Below are 24,352 nucleotides of genomic sequence, written 5' to 3' on the forward strand. Positions count from 1 at the left end.
CATAGCAGAACCTTTGCTAAATATCTTACTTGGTCTTCACTGTCCTTGAGTAGGCCTGTAACATTGAGGTCATGCTAAGGCCCATTTGGTCAGAGGTATGTTGGCTCAGATAGCCAATTGAGATGTGTTTCTATCCAGGAGATTGGTGGGACAGCAATGTGGTGCTTTCTGACTGCTCTTTCAGGTCCCAGTTCTATTTGCTTTTTAAATAAAGTGATTTTTCTTTGACTTAATTTGGTTCCAGATATGGTCTATCAGCCCCTCTTCCCATCAATACTACCACCTTTTTTCTTTAGAATATGATTTTTAGATTTTTCAGTTCTCTGTTTAGTCCTTAGCTCATTTCCAATGCTTAGGAAATGTCAAACACCACTATGATATAGCTACATATATGTGCTTTAGGCATATTAAAAGAATTGTTCTTTAATCTCATTGTTGAAGGAGTTAGATTTTTTTCCATTTTCTAGATGACAAGAAATGTCAGGTTTTCAATTCATGTACCTTTATGGCTTAGTCTTCTTATCAAGACATGCTGGAGTTTGCATATTTTGGAGTATTGCATCATGATATATTGGAAAGAATACTGGATTTGGGGTCAAAAGTATTACATTCAAGTTCTAGCTCTTCCACCTACAATGTATGTACACTTGGGCAGGTTACAACCTCTCATTAGTAAAGGGGTTGAGGTTAGATGATCTTTAAAGTTTCTTGAAGCTTTAATACTCCATGATTATTCTTACTAAAAAAAAACAAAACAGAGTAGACATCTTGAGATGGCTTTACTTCTCTTTGGTTCTACCATCTTCACCTTGGAGAATACAAAATCTCATTGCCATTTATTCCTCTGTAGATGAGTGAGGCAACCTTAAACTTGGAAAGGTCCCAAAGTAACAGTTTCTTCTAGTGGAGAAAATTCAGAAAAGGAAATGAATTATCACAAACTTACTTTGTTTCTGCTTTGTAATTCTAGGCATTATGGAAGAGTTTGGTCTCCCAGGGCTCTCTTAGTGTCTACCCATTTCTTACAAGAAAAGGAATCCTGTGAGACCAAAACACCTTTTATTGTTCATTAGATGAGGGAAATTAGCATTGATCAAGGATCCAAGGGTGCTGCCATGAAAATATAAAATTAGTATGTAGAGATCAAAAAAGGGAACATGGTGATAGACAAGTTCCTTACTGCATGTTTTCCCCCTGCTTCTGTATAGAGAAGAGGTCAATGTATCATATTGTTGACAAATGAAAGAATTCCATGAGTCAACTTTAGAAACCAATATATTGGGCTCTAAATAGGATGATAAATGGAAGTAAAGTTTCAGATTCTTTCAGGAGATGACTTGAAGACAGAAAGAAATCTTTCTTAAAAGTTATTATGCCCAGAAAATTACCACAGACTTAAATTTACAGCCCGGGTAACTAGGTTGTATTTTTATAGGATAGAACAAGCCTATATATCATCTTTAAAAATTACATATTTCAATAGACTTGGAAGTTCTAGTATAAATCCATTTTGAACTCTTTTCTCATGGTTTACAAATAGTTTGTCAGATTTTATCCTAAGCTTCCCAAACCTATATTTCTCTGTTAGCTTTAGCAACACATTTTAAATGTTGAGCTTTCAAGAAAAGCTTGGAAAAGTATTATAAAGGAACACAGGAAAAACTGGAAGGTCAGAATGAGGATTTTAGAGGCAAACATTTTACATACTTAGCTGTTTCTCCACTTTTGTTTCTGCTCTTATTATCTAGTTCATATATGTCAGGGATAAGAGAAATACAGTAGAGATATTAAATACCTTCCCATTAAGGATCACTTTTCCCCATCTCTAAATCTAAACTGATAAACTGCATTCTTTGCTTCTCTAAGATTTGTAAGAGCAATCTGATTAACAAGGAAACGAAAGTATATTTTATCTTGAAAGCTGTTCAAGCCATATCTCCTTTGATTCCAAGAATTTTGTTGAGGACTCTTCTTTCCCTTGATCCCTATCTGTCCCTGCAAGGTTTTTTCTTGTCATGTGATTCTGATTCTGCATATTTCAACATATCTAATGCCTTTTTTTTCATTTAAGAAAAACCTCAGCAGTTCTGAAATAACATTACTAAGTTCATTGGAAAAGAGAGGAAAATTATTTAAAATAAGAGTCTGCAGATGAATAGGTGGAGGGCATCAATGGCTTCTGCCAGTTTGATTCACTCCAGACATTAATAACTGTGTGGCAGGAATAAAATATTATTGCTATAATATTTGAGTGACCTAAGCCTGTGATAATCAATTTCACAGCTCAGATAAATTCTCATGAAGGACAACATAATTACTTATGTATGAAAAACCTATGACTTGAAGCAATTAACTTAAATTCCTTTCTTATTGCTTTTTAAATTAAACTTTGAAAGAAAATTGGAGTGTAATATTCTATATAGATGAATGTGCCTGTCTTTTCAGAAAGGAAAAAACAACCAGCTAGTTGGTTCCTTTCAGCTTTTCAGAAAGTTATTTAAACACTTAGGAGAATTCTTTGTGCTTAAAACACAAACATAAGAAATAAATGTATTTTTCTAGAATTAGATAATACTTCTTAGAATGTTTTGGGATTTTAAGCAAAGTAAGTGATGGGACCACAGGTTCACATGATTTAGACTTTTCCAATGACTTAGACTTAGGTTGTATCTTAAACAGCTCATCTTTATCAGCAAGCATTTTGAATCAAAGTCCATGAGGCAGTATATAGTAGGTCCGCTTCCAAGGACTGCACTGATGAATAAGCCCCCAAACAGCCGTGCAAAGTTCAAGAACAAAAAGAAATTATGGCTTTCCCGGCAAGTTTACTTTTCTTCTAAGATTTCAGAGCAAACACTTTGCCCACTCCCCACCTATTTCCCGTAAAAACTATTTGCTGATTGGCACTTTTCCTCACCTCTCAGAAAAGTACTGTAGCTTAGGAGACAAGTGTGTCTACATTCGGAAGCCATAAAGGAATCCCAGCTGCTATTCATTAATGATAAGGAAGCAGTCACAAGTTGTGAAAATGATGCAAAAAAGTGATTGTATTCTTAGATCGCCTTTAAATGAGACTGTGCTTAGATTAGGAGGTGAAGATCACAAGAGAGAGCCTGACAAACTGTGTTACCACATTACAAGGGTTTGTGCAGAGGTCGGGTAAGAGTAAACGTATAATTAAACGTTAGAACCAAAAGTGTTTGAAGTCCTGATAATTAAATAAGTTAGTCATATTCATAATTTGCATAGTAGAAAATTTTAGTAGTTTTAAAAATTTATGGTAAATTTCTGATTTGTTTTAGAGGATGAGGCTGAAAAAACAAACAAAGTGATGGTGTTCCTCCTCAGGAGAAGCTAAAGTTGTTAATTGCAATTTCCCAGACAATCATGTTCAACAAGTTTAAAAACTATTAGAGAAGATAAAGGTTAAGTTGGATTGTAATAGAATTCAGCCCCTGGCCATCACTCTGTATAAGAGGGTTTGTGGCACAAAATGAATACAGAGTTGGGAGATGTGTAATGTTGTTGTTGTTGTACATTCTTCAGTCTTGCCCAACTCCTTGTGACCCCATTTGGGGTTTTCTTGGCAGAAATACTGGAATGGTTTGCCATTTCCTTCTCTGGCTCATTTTACAGACAAGGAAATTGAGGCAAACCGGGTTAAGTACTTGCCCAGGGTCACATAGCTAGGAAGTGTCTGAAGCCAGATTTGAACTCAGGAAGATGAGTCTTCCTGACACTAAGCCCAGAATTTTATCCATTGCACCACCTAGCTGCCCATGAAGATGTGTAATATTCTGCTACAAAAGTATTCTGCTCAGGAAGTGGAGTTGAATAGTTTTTAAGAAAAAAAGACTCAACAGTGTTATGAACATTTTCCTTGAATAGTGTGTTAGCTATGCCCAGCCTGAAAGAAAATTTCCAAATTGCTTTAGTGTCATGGAAACCTCCTCCCAACAAAGGAATAGCCCTTTATTGGGATGATCAGGTTTTTGTGTTCATCTGTAAAATATTGCTGAGTAAGTAAAACAAATCACTGTTGAAGCAAAAAAAAATCATAATAATAGAACAGTAGGAGGATAAAAGAGGAATATCTGTTTTTTGTTTATTTTAACTGGTGAACTCTTTAGGGCTGTTATCTTAAATTTAGTCACACTTGAACAATGTAGGAACATCATTCTTAGGGAAGAATTTTTTTGTTATTATTAGTGTTACTATTCCATCATACTTCAATGCATAAAGCAATCACCACCTACTGCGTTCTTGGTAAATTGAGAAAGGCTTATGAACTCTAAGCCAAAATATACAATAATCTCTTCCTAACTATTTAATAGAACATTTTTACTCTCTGAACTTGGTTTTGTTTCCAGTTTCTTTAAGAATAAGGTACATTTCTAACTCTCTGTTACATGCACACAATATGTTTATTTTTTCTTAGTTGACTTAGAGAGGAAGCAATTTACCTATAAAGAAGTCTTGCTGAGTCTATCTGCTGAGAAGTAATGTAAAGACTTGAATCTCAAAGTCCTTAATCAAAAATCATATTTTCCTGCTTAAATGTCCTAGATCTTGAGTGAAACCATTTAGTGGCCTATGTAATTAATTTTAATTAACACAGCCCAGCAGAGAGAACTGAAATGTCACCCTCTTTGGTAGAAAATGCTAGCTACACATTGTAGCTGACTCAGAGCAGATGGGTGGTTTCATAAAGAAAATATTTTCAGAGACTAACTGTATTGGCTTACTTCTTTTTCTCCCTTATTGTAACTGTGTAGATTTTAAAACTGTCATTTTAATGGAATTTGAAGAAAGCATCATTCACATAAAAGATCAACATCAGTGACTATGATTTTGGTGACTGCTTTTAAATACCCAAATACCATTTTTACCTGTTGCTTTCAGTGTGTATGTTATATACATAGTTTATTAAATGAATGCCTTTATAGTGAAAATATATGTAAGAAATATAGTGTATGTATGACATCCCTCTTTTTTCATAATATAATTATAATGTAGTATGATTTGCTAGGTGGCAAAATGGAACAAGTACCAGACCTGGAATCAAGAACGCTCATTTTAATGAGGTCAGATCTGGCCTCAGATATTTCCTAGCTGTGTGACTCTGGGAAAGTCACTTAACCCTGTTTTCCCCAGTTCCAATCTGTAAAATAAGCTGGGGAAGAAAATGGCAAACCACTCCAGTATCTTTGCCATGAAAACCCCCCCAAAGGGTCGTGAAGAGTCAGACATGACTGGAATGACCAAACAACAACAAAAACCATATATAGATGGAAACTTGGTTGCTCTATTAGTCTATCTAAATTATATATGATTTATATACTTATAGAATCTTTAATTCGGAAGGGACCTTAGAAGTCATCCAGTCTAATCCCTCTCTGTCCATGGCTGCTTCACATACTGCCCATTACCTATGAATTAAAAAACAACTGGTGGGACAGAGAGTCTGTGCTCATTTTGAAAGGGTGGTTAGATGCTGCATTCCATAAGGCTCTGTGATATATCAATTCTAGTTTTGTTTCCAGTACTATAGTGGGCACATTTTCTTCATAAACATGTTTGTACATTGCTTTTTTCCTCTTCTCGGTTTCCCAGTGATTTCCCAATGATTTTATTTGTTATCAAATTCTCTTTGCATATGATCCTTAGAGACTATCCTGGGGCAGAGGTTAATGACAGACTACTTCTGGAAAACTCAATTCATTTCAAACCAAGTTGATAGAGATATTTACTGTAGCAGTCAGAAGCCATGTATTTGAACTTCCTATTCCAGCCTTCTCAATCCTCCAAAATCACACCATGCACAATGACTTCAATATTGTAAAAGGAAAGAACAACAATCAGGGACTGAATGCTATATAATTATAATGACCAAGAATCTTGGATCTGGAGAAGAGTGGAGAAAAATGCACCTCCTCCTATCTTCCCAAACATGCACACTTATCAGCCAATCAAGTTAGCAGCAAGCAATAATTATGTATATACCACGTGCCAAGAACTATGCTGGGCATAGTACAAAGACAAAAGTGAAATAGTCTCTGCTGTCAAGTAACTTATATTCTATCATGAAAGATAATTTATCTCTGATGGATATGGAAAATACCTAGAAAATCAATAAAAGGTAATTTTTGTATAGGAAGGTCTGGCAGCTGGGGGCATGAAGAGATGCTTCATGGAGATGGCCCTTAGACTTAGTCTTGAAGGACACAAGCTGAGATGACAAGAGCATTGGGGAAAGCCAGAACAAAGGCTTTGAGATGGGCTATGGTGTTGTTTATGAAAAACAGTAAGAAGGTCAGTTTACATGGGTAGTATATGAGGGATTAAGCAAGGATGGCTATCAAGAAATGGAAATAGGTTGGGGTCAGATTGTGAGAGCTCTAAATGACAAATGAAAGTTTATATTTGATATTAGAGGTAACTGGGAGCCACTAAAGTTGATGGAGAATGTCTGTGCGTGGGGCAGTTAAATGGAAGATGTATTAAGAGTTTAAAGAGACTAGAGAGAAGGAGACAAATTAGGAGGCTAATGTCATCGTCCAGGCAAGAGGTGATGGAGGACCTGAGTTCAAATCCAGCCTTGGACACTTGACACTTAACTAGCTGTGTGACCCTGGGCAAGTCACTTAACCCTCATTGCCCTGCAAAAAAAAAGAAAGGTGATGAAAGTGGTGGCTCTATGACTGCCAGCTTTGGAGAGAGCCATTTCTGTTCCATGGTGTGGTTAGAAACCAGATTGAGAATGGTTTGAGGAGTGAATGGACAGCAAGAGAGTCAATGAGAGATGATAGTTCCAGCACCACCACCCCAGAGTTTGGATGAAAAAAGAACAAGAGATAATAGGATGAGAGTTTGAGGTGATGATAAGGTCTGGTGAAGTCCTTGTTTGATTGAAGATGTGAGATGCTCAAGCATGTTTTAGGCAATGGGGAAAGACCCAGTAGATTGGGAAAGACTAAAGAGTAGAGAAAGGGGGGGTGGTTGTGTAGACAATCTGCTAAAAAGACAGCATTGCATGAGGTGTAGGGTACATTTAGAAAAGCTGCTTTGGGAGACAAGGGCTACATCCTCATCAGACACTTGGGTATAGCCTTCATGGGGAGTGGGATAGAAAACAATTAAGGTAGAGTTCAGGTTGCCTTACTGCAGTGAGGAGTCAGTTGTGGTTAGGTAACATATCTGCACTATATTTCCTCCAACTTCATTTAGTAGCATGTGAATAGGAGCAGACAGTGAGAGTCAGACAGGGTTGGGGTTTTGCAGGACATGAACAATCATCAGAAAAAGAGCAAAAGGCTTGGGATTCTGATTTTGAAACGATCTGTTGTCAAACTCAGTTTATGTGTTGGTTAATTTGGCTGAACCTTTTTCTATTTTAAATTCTTTATTGCATGAGATGCCTTGGGGAGGGAAAAGAGAATTATTAAAAAATCAAGGTGGATCAAAAACAAAAGAAAGCTATATTTTTGAAAGGAAAAAAATAAATTTGGCTAACCATATACTCTGATCAAAAATCTTTAGCGACTTCTGGTTGCCTTCAAGATCTGTTGCAACTGGGTTCTACCTTACATTCCAGCTTCATTTCTAACTCTAGTGAAGCAGTAGTATTCTCTGCCCCTAGAATACACCCTTTGTTGTCTTTCCCTTTGTTCATGCTCTTCCCTAGGGTTAGAATATTCTTTTTCCCTCATCCCTTGTTGAATTCCTACTAATCCTACTAACCTCAAATACTGACTCCTTCAGCAAGCATTCCCCTATGATAACTTTTGTCCCCTGGAACCTCACATAGCACCCCTTTATTGTGTTTATCATATTTTTTTTTTGGTGAGGCAATTGGGGTTAAGTGACTTGCCCAGGGTCACACAGCTAGTGTCAGGTGTCTGAGGCTGGATTTGAACTCAGGTCCTCCTGAATCTAGGGCCAGTGCTCTATCCACTGCGCCACCTAGCTGCCCCATAGCATACTTTAAAAAAACAAAACACATTTTGGTTATCTTTTATGAGTTGTATGCTCCGGTTGCACTACAAATTTCATGAGGACAGGGTCTCTGTATCCTCTATTTTTTTCCCATTTTCTCTGGTGCCTAGTATAGTGTTGTGCACAAAGTAGGGACTTAATAAGTGTTTATCTAGATCAAATATATAGTAAAATATACTTATCAGTGATCCAAATGCACAAAAATTCAAATGAAAGCAAAAATTGAAGTATGTGCCATTATTTTCATAGGGAATCAGTCTAGGTTGCTGTCAGGTATAGAACACAGGCATCTAGGAGAAAGACATTTGTAAAGGTTAAAGAGTACAGGACTTGGGGGGCAGCTAGGTGGCGCAGTGGATAAAGCACTGGCCTTGGATTCAGGAGGACCTGAGTTCAAATCCAGACTCAGACACTTGACACTTACTAGCTGTGTGACCCTGGGCAAGTCACTTAACCTTTATTGCCTTGCAAAAAAAAAAAAAGAGTACAGGACTGAGAATCAGGCAACCTGGGTTTAAAGTACTCTTCTAGAGTTACTTGATATATAGGGTAGTAGATATTAGCTATAGATCAGCTCTTTAGTTCTACCACAAATGAGATGCATAAAGACACAATACTCATAAGTGTGCATTCACAGATACTTAAAATAACAAACAATAATGATCATTTCTATGACATTTTCCTGGTAGGTAGAAAAGTCAGGAAGTTTCTGAGACCACTGAACAAATTTTACTTTGACATCTGATCTTCACTATCCAAGTAACTTACTCAAAGTCTGTATTTTCTGACCAACAAGGCACGCATGCGTGCATTCATGGCTCATCTTCCTGTGATCATCCCCTCCAAGAAGGGACACAGTTTCAGGAAGCACCTTCTATTTCCAACAGCCAGTCCTCTCACTAACTGACAGACCCTTAATGAGTTTTTGAGGGAGACTGGCAAAGAAGACTGTTATTCCTTTTTATAAGCAGTCAAAAAGTATTAACCATGTATCATGTGTCAGATACTCTGCTAGGTGTGAGAAATGCAGAGATAAAAATGGAAGAGTCATTGCCCTTGAGAACTTATGTTCAGGAGGAGTGTGTGTGTGTGTGTGTGTGTGTGTGTGTGTGTGTGTGTGTGTGTGTGTGTGTGTGTGTGTGTGCGCGCGTGCGCGCACGCGCGCGCCACAAAAAGAACTACAAAATAAATATGTTAAGTTTGGGAGGGCAGGCCATAGCTGCCAGGGAGATCAGGAGAGGTTTCATGTAGAAAGTCGAGTTTGATTTGAGTCATGAAGGACGTATAAGGCACTCTCTGAGGTGGGGAGTAAGGAATGGGAGGGATGAAGTACATTTGAAGCATTAAATCCAGCCAGTGCAAAGGCATAAATATAGGGTGAAGCGCTGAAGGTGGTTCTTTAGTTATTGATTGAGATAGAGTATTATAAGACAGAACAATGTACTCACTTAGATGGATCTTGAGCTTGATTCTACATAATTCTTAGTTATTAATTAATAATGAGTTAGTTATTGAAAGGGCAATGTACATATGAAATCTAAAAGATGGTCTACTTTAGTTAGATATCTACTTAATATATCTATTATTCCCAAGATCAACTTATCTTGAGTTTTCAAAACAATTTCACTTGCTAGGCTATTGATCAAACAGAAAGTTTATCAAGCAGAATGCTTGTCATGGCTTGCCTCTGACTGGTCCACTCAGGCTGCTGCCACCAGTTAGAGAGTGGGAGTTCTCAGCTATGACCTTGCTAGGGAGTTAATCCAAAATTATTTTGGAAGGGGACACAAATGAGAAGTATTGGGGAAAGAACAAACTAAGCTCATTAACCAGTTAGCTAAAGGAGAGTCCAGAACAGAGAGCTTTGAGGGGAGTGAGAGGGATTCTGTGTGGTATGCCTGCAAGCAGGACGATACTTTGTTCACTCAATGACTGCTAGACACTGTTTGCCTTCTATCCTGCCCTGCCCATATGGTGCTAATGAGCATCAGCTGATGCCGACAATGATTTACAGCCCCCTAAAGGAGTATCTGCCTTGGTGTTCCAGAATAGGACAAACAACAGAACCCTAGTCCCCTGCAGGACTGATCCCAAAGCCAGTTTCTTGAAGAATCAAGTAATGCAAGACACAAGACATAGTTTCACAGCAATGGCTTTGTGCTTCATCGGCACTTCCTGCATCCCTTTCACAGAATTACTGAATTTCAGAGTTGGAAGGTAACCTAGTGGTTTCATAGTCCAACCCACGTGTGACAAAGAATCCCTTCTATAACATACCTCATCCAGTGCTCATCCAACTTTTCCTTAAAGAAATCCAATGGAGGGCTGGGTACCCCCAGCCTCTTGACATAGCCATTCCACTTTGGGACGGCTCTGAGTTAGGAAGTTGTTTCTGGCACCAAGCTTCAGTTGCCACTTTAAAACTTCTAGACATTCTTCGTACTTCTGCCCTCCTAGACCACAAATGCTTGCAGTAAGATAGCAGGGCCCTCCAAGTCATGCATTAAACATCCCCAATGTTTAAGTGGCGAGGCTTGGCCCAGCGACCTTGAAATGGAGTCTAAATTGCTAAAGACCCCGGAGTTGTATTCCTTACTAGCACGGGAAGAGAGGAAGCTAACCCAAAATCGGTACGTGAAGGCAGAGGGTTTCCTCAACAGCAGGAGTTTTAAGGACCGCTTGAGAGGGAGGAGCAAGGACATGGCTTTCCCCCAATACATAGAGAACAGCAATGAAGCCACAGTAGCCAGTGACAATGACATTGGCAATTCCTTCCCTCAAACCTAAGCTTCTATAAGGGAGATGCCAAGAGCTGAAAGCTAAAGGGATAAGTAGTGAGGAATAAACTGATTTTTTGTTTCTGTTTGTGTTTGTGTTTGGTTTGGGTTTTAATCAATAAAATAGACACTCAGATGGCTGGAATCTTAAGGACAAAAATAGGCCCGGAGGAACTTTCAGGGAGCGTTTAACCCTCATCCCTTGCCTTATTTCAAATGGATGTGCCTAATAACCCTTTACTAATTGTGTCTTTTATTCTGGCTCAGATAGTAAATGGTTGGTCTAATCTTATTGCTCATAAACACCCTGTTGGTCCTATCCTTTGTATCTCCTTCTGTTTTTTTTGTTAGCGGGATGATACCTCTCATCGTCATTCAGGAGTGAACTATCCTAGCTAAGCAATGGGATCCCAAATCTCCCTACCCCATTGTTGGGGAGTTCTCATTCTATTACTTGGGGTCATAGGCATGAGCCATTCATGTTTCCCAAGACAGAGTTACTATGAACTTGGGACCTTTTGATTCTGCCACTTGAGACCATGAATCTATGAGACTCTCTCCTAAGGTTGCCAGTCCTCTTATTATATGGCAGGGACTTCAGGACTTTCTCCACTGTGAGTGCTCTCCCAGGAAGCTTTTCAGTTTCTCAATGCCCTTACTAAAATGTGGTGTCCAGTCTTTTTCCAAACACTAATTATAAATTAGGACTATAAGCAAAAGAATCCATCTGTTTTATAATTATACGAAGTCAGGTTATATCTCTTTGGTATCATTCATTCTCTGGCCATTAATGATCTATCAGCATTTTCATTATAACCCCTCCAAGATATACTGACAGAAAAATAATCCAAGCCATTTGCAATTATTGATTTAATTTAGAGGTTAAAATGTTCTTTCTTAGTGGTTTCTGTTATTGGAGCAACTTTGTGCAAAGACTAACCTTTCTATGCTTAACTGAAAGAGTTTAGCAAATTCTCTGATGGTGAAATTTACTTTGTTTATTTTCATTAGCAATCTGGTTTTATAAACATAGCCCTACTAGACTACATGTCATGTTTCTGCTTTCAGTGTATAAAGGAATCATTCACATTTAGAGTAAGCTAGATTGTATGTAACCTGAAGTATGTCCTACATTTTTGTTTAAATACATTATTTTGAGAAAACTTAGAAATAGCCATTTTCATTGGTATTCAAAGCTCTCACACCAACTCCTCATTCAATCATTCAATGTTTTGTTACCTTCTCTACCAAGGTCTTTTGCAAAAAATAAAAATAAAAAAGACCTGAGAGGCTTGGCTTGAAGCCTGGGTTACACATTAATAATCTGCTGCATAATAGATACTGGGTACGTATTATGTCTGGAGTCCAGAAGGTTTGAGTTCAAATTTTGCTTCAGACACTTAGCTGTGTGATCCTATGCAAGTCATTTAACCTCTGTCTGCCACAGCATCCTCTTCTGAAAATGGGGATAATAATAGTGCCTACCTCACAGGGTTGCTGGGAGGATCAATTGAGAAAATAATTGTAAAGAGCTTAATATAGTGCCTGGAACATAGTAAATGCTATGGCCATGTAAATGTTTGTTATTATCGTTATTATTAGTATATCTATAAAACTATAGCATATAAATTCATATATTTATATTCTTATATACACATATTATTAGGAATTCCTATTAATATATTCATTCACCTATTCATATGGACATACTGTCTTATAGACATCTATGTAAGTGCAGTTTAATAGGTAAATGTTGTCACATTCTGCCCATAACAGGCCTGATTCCTGTTACTTCCAGAGCTCCTTGTTAGCTCTTCAAGCAGCCAGTTTTGTCTATCTTAATGCAGACAAAGGTGTTGTTCATTATCTTGGGCTGCTGTATCCCACTGGTGACATATATTCATCTTACAATTTAATAAAACCCTAATCTTGTTCAGATGAATTGCTCCTGCTCTCTCGTCATACTTCCCCATATATGGTACTTTTGAAGATGATTTTTGAACCTAAGTATAAAAGTTTTCATTCCACTTTATTAAATTTCATCTTATCAGACAGTCACATATTCTAGTATGTCAAAGCTTTTTGAAAATTGTCTCTGCCATCAGGTACATCATATGTCTTCTATTCTTATGATATCTGTGTCCTATAAGTCATTGTATCAATACAAGGGCAACAAAATATTCCTAAGGCTTTCCCTGAGAGACAGTCTTTTAAGATGATAGCCAACCATTAAAAGATGCTCTATAGCCATTGAACTAGATATGAATCTACCTAACTATAATAATACTGTCTAACCCACATCTCTTCTTTCTTATCCACATGAATCACAGCAGGGATTTGGTAAAGTGTTTTATAAAAATGTAGGCATAGTGAATTTGTAGCATTTCCCTTTTCTCTGAATATAGTAACTCTTTCATAAAGGGAAATTAGTTTAGTTTGATATGGCCTGCCCTTCAATTGAATTCAGCAAACATTTATGAAGTGCCTATTACTTGCTAATCATATGGGGATACAAGGACAAAAATGAAACAGTCCTCGCTTAAGGAGCTTACATTCCACTGGGGCAATGGAAATTTTACATAGGAGGAAAGAGGAAAGGAAGAAAGGAGGAGGAAGGAGGGAGGAAAGTAGAAAGGAAGAGAGGAGGGAACTCAATGGAAGAGAAAGGAAGAGAGACAGGAAGGAAGGAAAAAGTGGAAGGGAAGAGGGAGGAAAGAGAGGGAGCTAGGGAGGAAGGAAGGAGGGAGGGAAGGAGAGAGGAAGTGAGAGAAAAAGGAAGGGAGAAAGTCATTTATTAGGCACGTAATATGGGCCAGGCAGTGTGTTAAGTATTTTACAAATAAATCATTTGCTCCTCACAAAAATCCTGGAGGATAGGTCCTATTATTATCCTCATTTTATAGTTGAGGAAACTGAAACAAACAGAAGTTAAGTGAGGGTCCAGGGTCATACAGCTAGTAAGTGTCTGAGCCTGGATTTGAATGAAGGTCTTCCTGACTCCAGGCCCAGCATTATATCTGCTGTGCCATCTAGGTGCTACACAGATGGATAAATCCAAAATATATACAAAGGAATACACACTAGTGCATGATTGGTGGGCCTGCGAATCAGTTCATTCATTTTAGAAAGCAGTTTTGAATTATGCAAATAAAGTGCTTTTATTCAAAGATCTCATTACTAAGCATAAAGCCCAAGGAGGTCAATCTATCAGTCAACTACAGCTACACAAGGAAATACATGGTCATATCCTTGATCTTGACATTCCCCACAAGTGTTCCACATCCATATTCATGAACTCTGAAATTCCTTTATCTTATCATAATCTATTAGCATTCTACTTCTCCCTCTACCTTGACACTCCAAATTCTGTTCTTCATCCTCTGGTGACCCCCAATCCTTCCACCCCTCAGTTCTTTCCCAGGCCATTACCCCTCCACTAGCTACACTCTCTTCACTTCCCCATCTTGACTCTTGCTCATCTCTGCAGTTGTCCTCTTCTCTCATGTCCCATGACACTTTATCCTATTGAGGATTTTGCCCTTCCGAACTCCAGTTTTGGATTGCCACCTGATGCCTTTGTTACTCTTCATGTGCATAAAACTATTTTTAGTGGAGCCACTGCAACATTATGTTACATAATCCCAACCAGGCCCTCACTGTGGCAAGAAAATGCTCTTACACCCACCTAACTGATTCACAAGCCCACTCACCACAGTGCCTTTTCCAAACATTCTTGTCCCTTTTCAAACTTTCCATATCTCTCCTTCCACCATCCTCCCAGGTAAGAATCTTGCCTCGTATTTCCCTGAAAAAAATTGAAGCCATTCGCTGAGAGCTCACTCTTCTCCTCTTCTTCTTCATCTCACACCATCCAGATGCCTTCTGCACTTATTACTGAATAAAAAGGAGAAAATTAACCAGAGATGGGATGCATGCTAGAGAACATTTGAGTTAAGGTCAACAGGGGCTGAGAACAGAAGCAATATTGTTATCAGAATATCTGCAGAGCCCCTGCATAAAAAGAATTCTTTGAAGATTTGAGGAAATAAGATCTTAAGCCTGGTATAGAAATATTATATACATACACACATACACACATATGTTAGTGTCAAGGGACTTCAAGTATTCAAGTATCTTCTCTTTGAACTCTCTCATTCTCTCACTCTCTTCCTCTCTTCTTCTGTCTTGCTCTTTGTCTCAATCTTGATGTGTTTTTGTGTCTCTCAGAAGCAGAACAAATATTAATTTCTTGGCCTAGCCTAATGATCATTTCAACCTTCAGAAGAAGTAAACATCAATAAGAAGAAACCCTATTCTATGTATGATCCTTATGAACAAGGACTTGGTCTCTGGAGTGAAAATTATGTAGCCTCAGTTCATGCGACTGAGGACTAGACATTTTCTCCAGTCCCCCCTAACTCTCACTCTCTTCCCCAGCCTACCTGCTAACAAAATCAATTATGGACCAAAGATAGGACCAATTACAACGGACCAATTGCAAATGTTTCCACACACAGGTCAAGACATCAAGAGGTCAGACAAGGGGACAGCTTTATGAATTAACAGTGGAGGGGGCAGCTAGGTGGCACAGTGAATAAAGCACCAGCCCTGGATTCAGGAGGACCTAAGTTCAAATCTGGATTCAGACACTTGACACTTACTCGCTGTGTGACCCTGGGCAAGTCACTTAACCCTCATTGCCCCACAAAAAAATAAATAAATAACAGTGGAGAAAACTAATCCCTCACACATTCCCTCAGACCTGCCTCTGACTAACAACCCCACATCTGACACAGTACACTACTTGACCCAGAGGCTTGTGTTCCAGTACCCATTCAGCAATTTCCCAGCCACTTTAGCAGTCTCTACCAGCGTATCCTGCTCCTGCTCTCATCGTATACTCTGTGATAATAAGCAGCAGACTTCAACTCTGTCCATCCACTTGTGGAGGAAAGGGAGAAATTAGAGGGCAGAGCCTAACTCTGACCAATATTGATGCACTTAGAGAACTGAAGAACATGGGAGGGAACCAGTGTACCCAAGATGCACTAAAACATGGGATGACAAAGTCAAGATCCAAAAAGGTGTTGTCATATTAGAAAACTAAGCCAAACCAATAATATGCAGTTTTAGATGGATTAATATGTTTACACCTAGGTTTGAATTGTTAACTTCAGAAATGCATAATAGGGGAGGCATGGCCAGACAGCAGTTTGTCTGACAAAGATAGAGTTTTAGTGATATCATGTTGCAGCAACTGAATTAACCAGTCGAAGCCCGAGCAGTGCCAGAGTATCAGGATGATTCAGACATCCCTGACATATCTTTTCTCATTATCAGAAAGTTCTTCTAAACTTTTTATAGAGCTAAACTTCTTATGCATTGTATTCTGTCTATTTCTTCTTATTCATTCCCCTGCTGAACTGGTTTCCAAGAGCTCTCCCTGTATAAAAGACATTATACTGGAGACAGTTAGGTGGTGAAGTGGATAAAGCACTGGCCCTGAATTCGGGAGAACCTGAATTCAAATCCAGCCTCAGACACTTGACAATTACTAACTGTGTGACCCTGGGCAAGTCACTTAACCCTCATTGCCCCACAGAAAAAGAAAAAAAAAGAGAGATTTTACTGGAGGCAGCAATTTTCCCCTTTGGTTTTCCCCCTTTGAAAAGAAATATTCCTTCTTCTTTTAACCTTATTTCCCACAACACCCTTTAATCATCTTTGTGCCTGTCATCTGAATCCTCCTGTGCTGTCCATCTCTCTTTTTAGTTGACACCCAGAACTGAACAGAACATTCTTCTATGAGCTTGACCGATGCAGAGTACAAAGGACTCTATTAGACATGAGGGTTTATTATTCCATAAGGTTTACCTTATGGATTTACTTACTTTTTGACCAGTTTTCCAGTTTTACTTCTCACTCCCCCTCAGTGAGTCCTGAAGGTTTTTCAATTCTATATAATCTCAGCTCATCTCTGTTTTTATTTTTTTCTTGAGATTTAAGAAGGCAGTATTCTAACTTTGGTACTGGATGAGATTTAGGTGGAATAAAGATAGGAAGGCACCATATTGCTTTCCTCCATTTAATTTTTTAAGGGATTTAGAGTTGCTTTGTGGTTAAAAAATCTGCAACTACTTGTTTTGCAATAAGTTTTTGTTCTGTGGTGCATGCAATTTTTTTTCTTTTCTTTTTTTCCTTAAAATTAAAGCCAGTAATATGTGAAAGAAAAAAAACCTGAAAGATGTCCACAGCCTCTAAGCTTTCCTGGAAGCAAAGACACATCTCAGTGTTAGAGTGAGAGAGTCTAAAGGCTCTGATACAGCTTTTTTCTCAAAAACTTCTTTATAGTATGCATTTTAAATGAAGGCATTGTTTTAAAACTCTTGTGGGTTTTATTGGAAAGATTTATTTTATCTTCAGTATGATGGATGTCATTCTTTGGAGTACTAAGTAAAAAAGATGGAACTTTTTGAAAACAGCCTTGTAGCTTTCATTGGTCAGACTATTGAGCTACATGGTGGTGAAAAGTCAGATCTCAATCAATTACTGTCTTTGTTGTTCAATATATCCTTTGTAGTACATAAGAATACCACAATTCTTAATGCTTACAGAACACTTAACTTTTTAGGAAATACTCTAACAATTTTTAAGTCAGTTCTCACATGAGTTTTGGGGCTGGTAAAGAAGTTATTATGCCTCCTCTACTCAATTTACATACATAGTTCAGTGATGTTAAGTTACTTGCCTAGGGTCACGCAGCTAGTGAGGTGCGAAGAGAAGTCTTAAACTCCGGACTCCTGATTCCAAGACCAGTTCTCTTTTTGTTCTTCTACACAAATTCATGGTTCGTCCAGCTCAAGAATCTCTCTGCCAGAGACGGCCAGGGACATCTGTTAGATTACACCCATGGACTTCTGTTAAATGTCTGTCATCCTGAGTTTCCACCTCAGTGGAATGTCCACACTCACCTCTCAACAATCACTACTATTCTCTAAGAGCCCAACTTGGTATGATGGAAAGATCACTGGATTTAGAACAAAAGACCTGGACTCAAATTCCTATTCCAATACTCAATTCCATCCAACAAGCTTTTATCAAGTGCCCACTATATGCCACACACTGTGCACACAGTCCAGCCTCAGTTTCCTCATCCAGGGGTCAGAACTATAGATTATATCTATAGTGCCTTACATCACTAAATCCCATTTTATTATGAATTTAACTTTTTTGAAGCTGTTAATATCCTCAACTTGTTTCACCTTTAGATATAATAAATTCCATAAACCACTGCCTGATGTTTAAAAGAATATTTCTTCTTAATTGTCCTGAAATGACTTTCTAAACCTTCGAGATTTCATTCATTGTTTTTGAGTCTCTAGCATACTCTTTATAAAGTCTCTTCCAGGCACCATTCCCTTCCTTTCAGCCATTACCTGTAGCCACCTTCTCCTTTACTCTCAGCAGATGACCTTGCCTATGCTTTACTGAGGAGAAGGCTATGGAAGGTGAGTTTCCTTAAATCCGTCCCTCTATTCTCATTCTCTCAGCATCCTCACCAGAGGAAGAAGTGGCTTCCTCCCTGGCTAAAGTTAATCTGCCCAACTCTACTTTTGATCTCATATTTCCAATTTCCTTTTCTCTTTCATGTATCTTTAATAGTCTCCTTTCCAGTGGGGTTTTCCCCTCATTTTACAAACACATACAAATATCCCATTTCTAAGAAACAATCCCTTGACTCTACCCTCCCTTCAAGCCCTCTCTCCTTCACTACCAAACACTTAGAAGAGTGGTCTGCTTACTGACTTCATCTGTATGTTCTTACCCATTCACTTCTCAATCCTTCTCAGTGTTTTTCTACCCTGATACTCTACCATAAAGGCTTTCTTTAAATTCACTAATAACTTCTTTATCAACAAATCTAGTAACCTTCTCTATCTTTTTGACCTCCCTGACCTTTTCAAAGCTTATTACATGATAGATCATCATCACTTCCTTCTTCGTACAGGCTGTTTCTTTGGCTTCCATAATATTGTAGTCCCATGGATTGTCTCATACCTCTTTGGCCATTCCTTCTCTTTCTCTTTTACTTACTTCTTAAATCTGAACATATCCCTCAAATTTCTATCCTAGGCACTCTTTTATTCTATTTTTCTTTTCCTTGGTCATCTTTACGACTCTCATTGCTTCAACTATCACTTCTATGAAAATGATCCCCAAATTTTTATCTCCATTACTAACCTCTTTTCAAGATTCCAGTCCCATATTTCCAATTTCCTATTGGATATCTACTGGTGACTTAAATTTCTCATGTCTAATTGTACAGCAATTCATAATCTCCTGAGACTCATAACCTTTAACTCTTTCTTCTCTTCAGCCTATTCAATAATTTGCCACTTGCTGTTCTTCATAACTCTCTTTCCTACTGCTGACAATAAAGATTATCCTCTTACTTTTCACCTAGACCATTGTAGTAGTTTCCTAACCAATCTTCCCATCTCTCTCCAATCCATCTGTCATAGTCAACTAAGAAGTCTTCCTAATGCACTGCTCTGATCAAATCACTCCTATTCAAAAATGATCATTAGTTCCACATTACATATAATTGTTATGATTTTAGACAAACTCTAGCTCATACTGCTCTTCTTCACATATGCCATGTTCCAGTCAAATTGGACTACTCTGCCAACTGTTCTCATCCTCTGTTGTCCCATTTTCATCTCCATGTCTTTCCTAATGCTATGCTCTTTTTATAAAATGGCATTTCTCCCACAGCAATTCTTTCATTAAATTTTCTTTGACAATGCTCTACTTGTCCTTTCTCCCCTATCCCTACAAAATGATAGTTTTATCTCCCTCTTCAAATTTTTCATAATATTTTCCCTAGATTCACCTTTACATTTATCTTACCTTTTGTTATTTGTTTTATTTAGAGCAGAGTCTGCATAAAATATTTGTATCCACAGTTCCTTGCATGTATGAGGCACTTAATAAATGCTCCCATTGGACTAATTTGAACTGAATTGCAAAGATGCTCCATTATTCTAGAATAGTGATGTTTCATTAACAAGTAATCTATGTGCAACCTCTCCATATGGATCATAACTTTGTAAACCATTGGTCATATCTCAGTATTCATATGTCCATTTTAAGGTTCTTAATTTTGTTTTAAGTTAGTCCTCTTAAGGCAGTACTTCTTCATGTCTTTGACTATTTAAATTGCCCTTTCTAGATATCCTCCAGGGTACAGGACATTACTAGCTTAAAAAAAGAGTTGAGGAAGGATTTTGAGAAAGCTCAGATGCTTGGTATAATAATCAAAATGGTGCATAGTATGCCATATGTGAGTGTTCCATATTTTTGTGTGAGTAGTTGTGTTCTCTTTTACTTTCAATACTCTTAAGTGATGATGCCCACCATTTCACTGGCATTATGGGTCTTAATGTCACATAATTGATTAGAGGTTATTTAATAGACAGAATACTGTCTCAGAGACAGTGAAAAATGTGTAAACAGGAGTTTAAGATTACTCGTAGGAAATGAGAAAACGAGTGGAAATCTAGAGTCGTTGTAGTTCCCTAAGAAAATTGGATAGAGTGTGCACCTTCATGTTCCCACCCCATACCCTCAAATCTTGCTCTCAGCTTTTCAAGAATAATGTTTCACCCACCCTGCTTACTTATTGTGGACTCCTGGCCTATCTCCATTCCTGCCTAAGCCATTACCCAGTTTATAATTTAAAATAATCTTTTTGCCAGCTGGTACTTGTGATCATAATTACAAAATGACAAAAATCTGTTTTCAAAAATGCCACCTCCACAGTGGATAAAGCACTGGCCCTGGATTCATGAGGACCTGAATTCAAATCCAGCCTCAGACACTTGATACTTACTAGCTGTGTGACCCTGGGCAAGTCACTTAACAAAAAAGCTACCTCCCCTCCCTCATTCTAAAACTCAAGATTTGCCACAAAAGTGTTATTTGACATGAAAGTACTAATTGTTCTTTTTAGAAGAAAACCCATTTTTTTTCATTGCAACAAACATTTATTTTTTCCAGTCACATGTAAGGGTAGTTTTCAACATTCATTTTCATAAGATTTAGAGTTCCAAATTTTTCTCCTTCTCTCCCTTTCCTCCCCCCTCCACAAGACATCAACCAATCTGATATAGGTTATATATGTACAATCCACAAGTGCTCTTTTTATCAGTTCTTTCTATGGGGGTGGATAGTATGCTTTGTCATTAGTCCCTTGGGATTTTCTTGGATCATTGTATTACTGAGAATAGTTAAGTCATTCACAATTGCTCATCAAACAATATTGCTGTCACTAGGCACAATGTCCTCCCAGGTCTATTCACTTCACCATATATCAGTTCATATGAGTCTTTCCAGTTTTTTTTGCAGAGCAATGAGGGTTAAGTGATTTGCCCAGGGTCACACAGCGAGTGTCAAGTGTCTGATTCCGGATTTGAATTCAGATCCTCCTGAATCCAGGGTCAGTGCTTTATCCATTGTGCCACCTAGCTGCCCCCTCTTTCCAGGTTTTTATGGAATAATCCTGTTTGTCATTTCCTATAGAACCCATTTTTTATCATTTGTAGAAATGTATCCATAAGGTGCATGCCATATTTTTTCATCCAAAACAATTCCTCTCAACCATTAGTTTCTTCTCTTTAAAGCTTTTTATTTCATTTGTTTTATTTTTTTCAGCACGTTTTGTCAAATATATTTTGTGTGTACTCCATGAAATTTCATTCTCTTTAAAGTACATCGACAAGTTATCTCATTTCCTAAAATGAAGGGAGTCTGGAGTAACTGCCAAAGGTAGTAGCATATGTCCAAAGACATGCTACATAGAAGGCGACTGAATCTTCCCTACTGCTTCTTTCTCAGGAGTGCTTCTACAGTAGAGAACCCTATTTCCGACATGTGTCAATTCCAAGCACATCATCATATGCAAAATTGTCCTTGTACTAAGCTAAACTAAACACACCAGGTTTTATAGAATTTGTATAATGACAGCAATGATAACTCACATTTCTCTAATGTGCCAGGCACTCTGCCAAGCACTTTACAATAATCATTTCATTTGATTCTTACAACAACCCTGAGAGGTAAATACTATTAGTTTCCCTATTTTACAGATGAGGAAACTGAGGCAAACAGGTTAAGTGATTTGCCCAGGGTCACACTTCTAATAGGTGTCTGGGGCTGGATTTGAATGCAGGTCTTCCTGACTCCAGACCCAGCACTCTATCCAGTGTGCCACCTGGATGCCGCTCAGAACAGTATTGGCAAAGATGGTTCTGATATATGTGATATATTTGCAAAGTATAACACACCATTGGAGACACACTCCCCATCATCTTTCCCCAGGTCTTGGGGTTCTTTCACACTCCTCTTCCATCCCATTATAACAGAGATAGATGGGTATACTTAAATAGATTCCTTGATCCCCACCCCAACTCTGTGGATCATGAGAATGTCATTCCATGTTCTTCCAGGAGAAGTCACGAATGCCTGACCCTCCACATTACCACAAACTGTTTTCATCTAAGTTCCTAGCCAACCCAGTGTGTCTGTATTGTGTTTGTATCATGCTTGCCTTGTATAGACTGCTGTCCATGAAATATGCATTATATGTCAACAGAATGAAATTGCAAAATGAATTGAGGTTTTCAAATGAAAAGCTCCATGTGAACACCAAGTATTTTTCATGCTTAGTCAATTTTTTTTAAAGCCAAAGTAGAAAGGATTTTTTTTCTCCGAAGTGATATGACTTTTCAGGAGAGGAATGAATAGCTCGTTTATCCTCTTCAGTATTCTAAAAATAAATAGTTGAAGCAGATCTTTGCTATTATTGCCTTTAACTAAAAAGATAAGCTTTTGGATGTGATTATAGCTCCGTCCCCTTCTCTCTTTGCCAATTTCTTTTTTTTATTAATTTCAGGGCACAGTCTTTCATTGTTTTGAGAATGAATGAAGTTAAGATTGCAAAATTGTTTTATTCTAAGGGCTTGGTCCAAATGGCTAATTGGCCTGTTTTCAGTTATGTCCAAGTTGATGCCAGCACCCATGGCGATTTGGCTATATCTTCTGTATTTAACGAAGCCGACTTTGTTAAAGGAAGACCAGCAGATTGACATGGCCCCTGACACCTCAGGTGCATCAGGGCAACATGATTTAGTAGAAAGACTGTTGGATTTGGAATCAGGAGAAATCTGATCATTCCAATTATTCTAATACTTATTAGTTATCAATTATCCTTCCTAAGCCTCCGATTTCTCATTTCTAGAATGGTAATAATAATACCTATAATCAAAGGATTGCTGTGTGGGTCAGAAGAGATATGTAAATGTCTAGAATTCTTTTTTTTTACATTTTAGTTTATTATTTAACATTATTTTCTTTTTAAACTTTGAGTTGCAAATTCTCTTCCTTCCACCCCCACTGAGAAAACAAGCAATGTGGTATCAATTATACATGTGAAATCATATAAAACATTTCCATATTAGCCATATTTCCCCCAAAAAAGAAGAAAAATAAAGTGAGAAAATTCTACTTCGATTTGCACTTAGAGTCCATCAGTTCTTTTGTGTATAACATTTAAGTTCTGTGGATTTTAGAGGATAACATAAATATTAATTATTATGATCTTCATAGGGTTACTTATTAGTCTTGAGTGTCTGCCTATGGAATGTTTTCATTTGGTCATCCTCCCTTTGCCTCAAGCTCAACCAGTCTAAAACTGATTCCCTGCAAGGTCCTTCTGACTTTGCTTTCTGAAAATGATACACTATATATACTTCCTTTCACTCGGGATTAAAAGCTCAATCATTTTGGTTCTTCCTCCTCTCTCTCCCACTCTCTTCTCCAGCCAGCCATTTACCCCTATTGTTTCTGTTTCTGAATTCATCCCCTCCTTTGCATGCTCAGTTTAGATCTTCACCACTTCATACCTGGCTTATATACTATCTATCCCACCAGAACTGTATTCTATAGAGTAGCTCAGTTCTATCAAACTGAAATAAAAACAAGGGCCACTAAACCGTAGCTAGAGAGCAGCTAGGGGGCACAGTGAACAGTGTACCAAGCCTGGAGGCAGAAAAACTCATCTTCCTGAGTTCAAATCTGGCCTCAGACACACTTACTAGCTGTGTGACTCAGGGCAAGTCATTTAACCTTGTTTGCCTCAGTTGGCAAGGATCTTAAGAACTTTTTTCCTCCAATGAATACCCCAAAGGAATAATATACCCAACAAGGGATTATCTAGTCTCTGCTTAATGACTTCTAATTAGGGTGAACCAACCACCTCCTGAGGCAGCCTGTTCCACTTTGGGCTAGTTCTAATCATTAGGATAGCCTTTTCACATCAAGCCCAAATAGACCTCTTGCAAACCTCTTTTAGTTCTGTCCTGGACTTATCTGATTGCATTGTTTTTCAATCCATAGCTATTTGTTACTTTCACACTAATAGTAGTAGATCCTTTATCAAAATCAAAGTCAACTATATTCATTGCATTCTCCTGGTGTACTAGTTTAAGATATAATTAGTGAACATTTGGAAGGTGAAGATT

General features: G+C 38.0%; 1 protein-coding gene across 8 annotated transcripts in view; it reads left to right on the forward strand.

Moving 5' to 3' along the window:
• The window catches only part of DNM3 (dynamin 3), a 592,171-nt gene that overhangs the window by 421,214 nt on the left and 146,605 nt on the right, over positions 1-24,352 (forward strand). The gene's annotated exons all lie outside the window — the stretch shown is intronic.

The sequence above is a fragment of the Dromiciops gliroides genome, chromosome 4, assembly GCF_019393635.1.
Source record: "Dromiciops gliroides isolate mDroGli1 chromosome 4, mDroGli1.pri, whole genome shotgun sequence".
NCBI classification, from domain to species: Eukaryota; Metazoa; Chordata; class Mammalia; order Microbiotheria; family Microbiotheriidae; genus Dromiciops; species Dromiciops gliroides.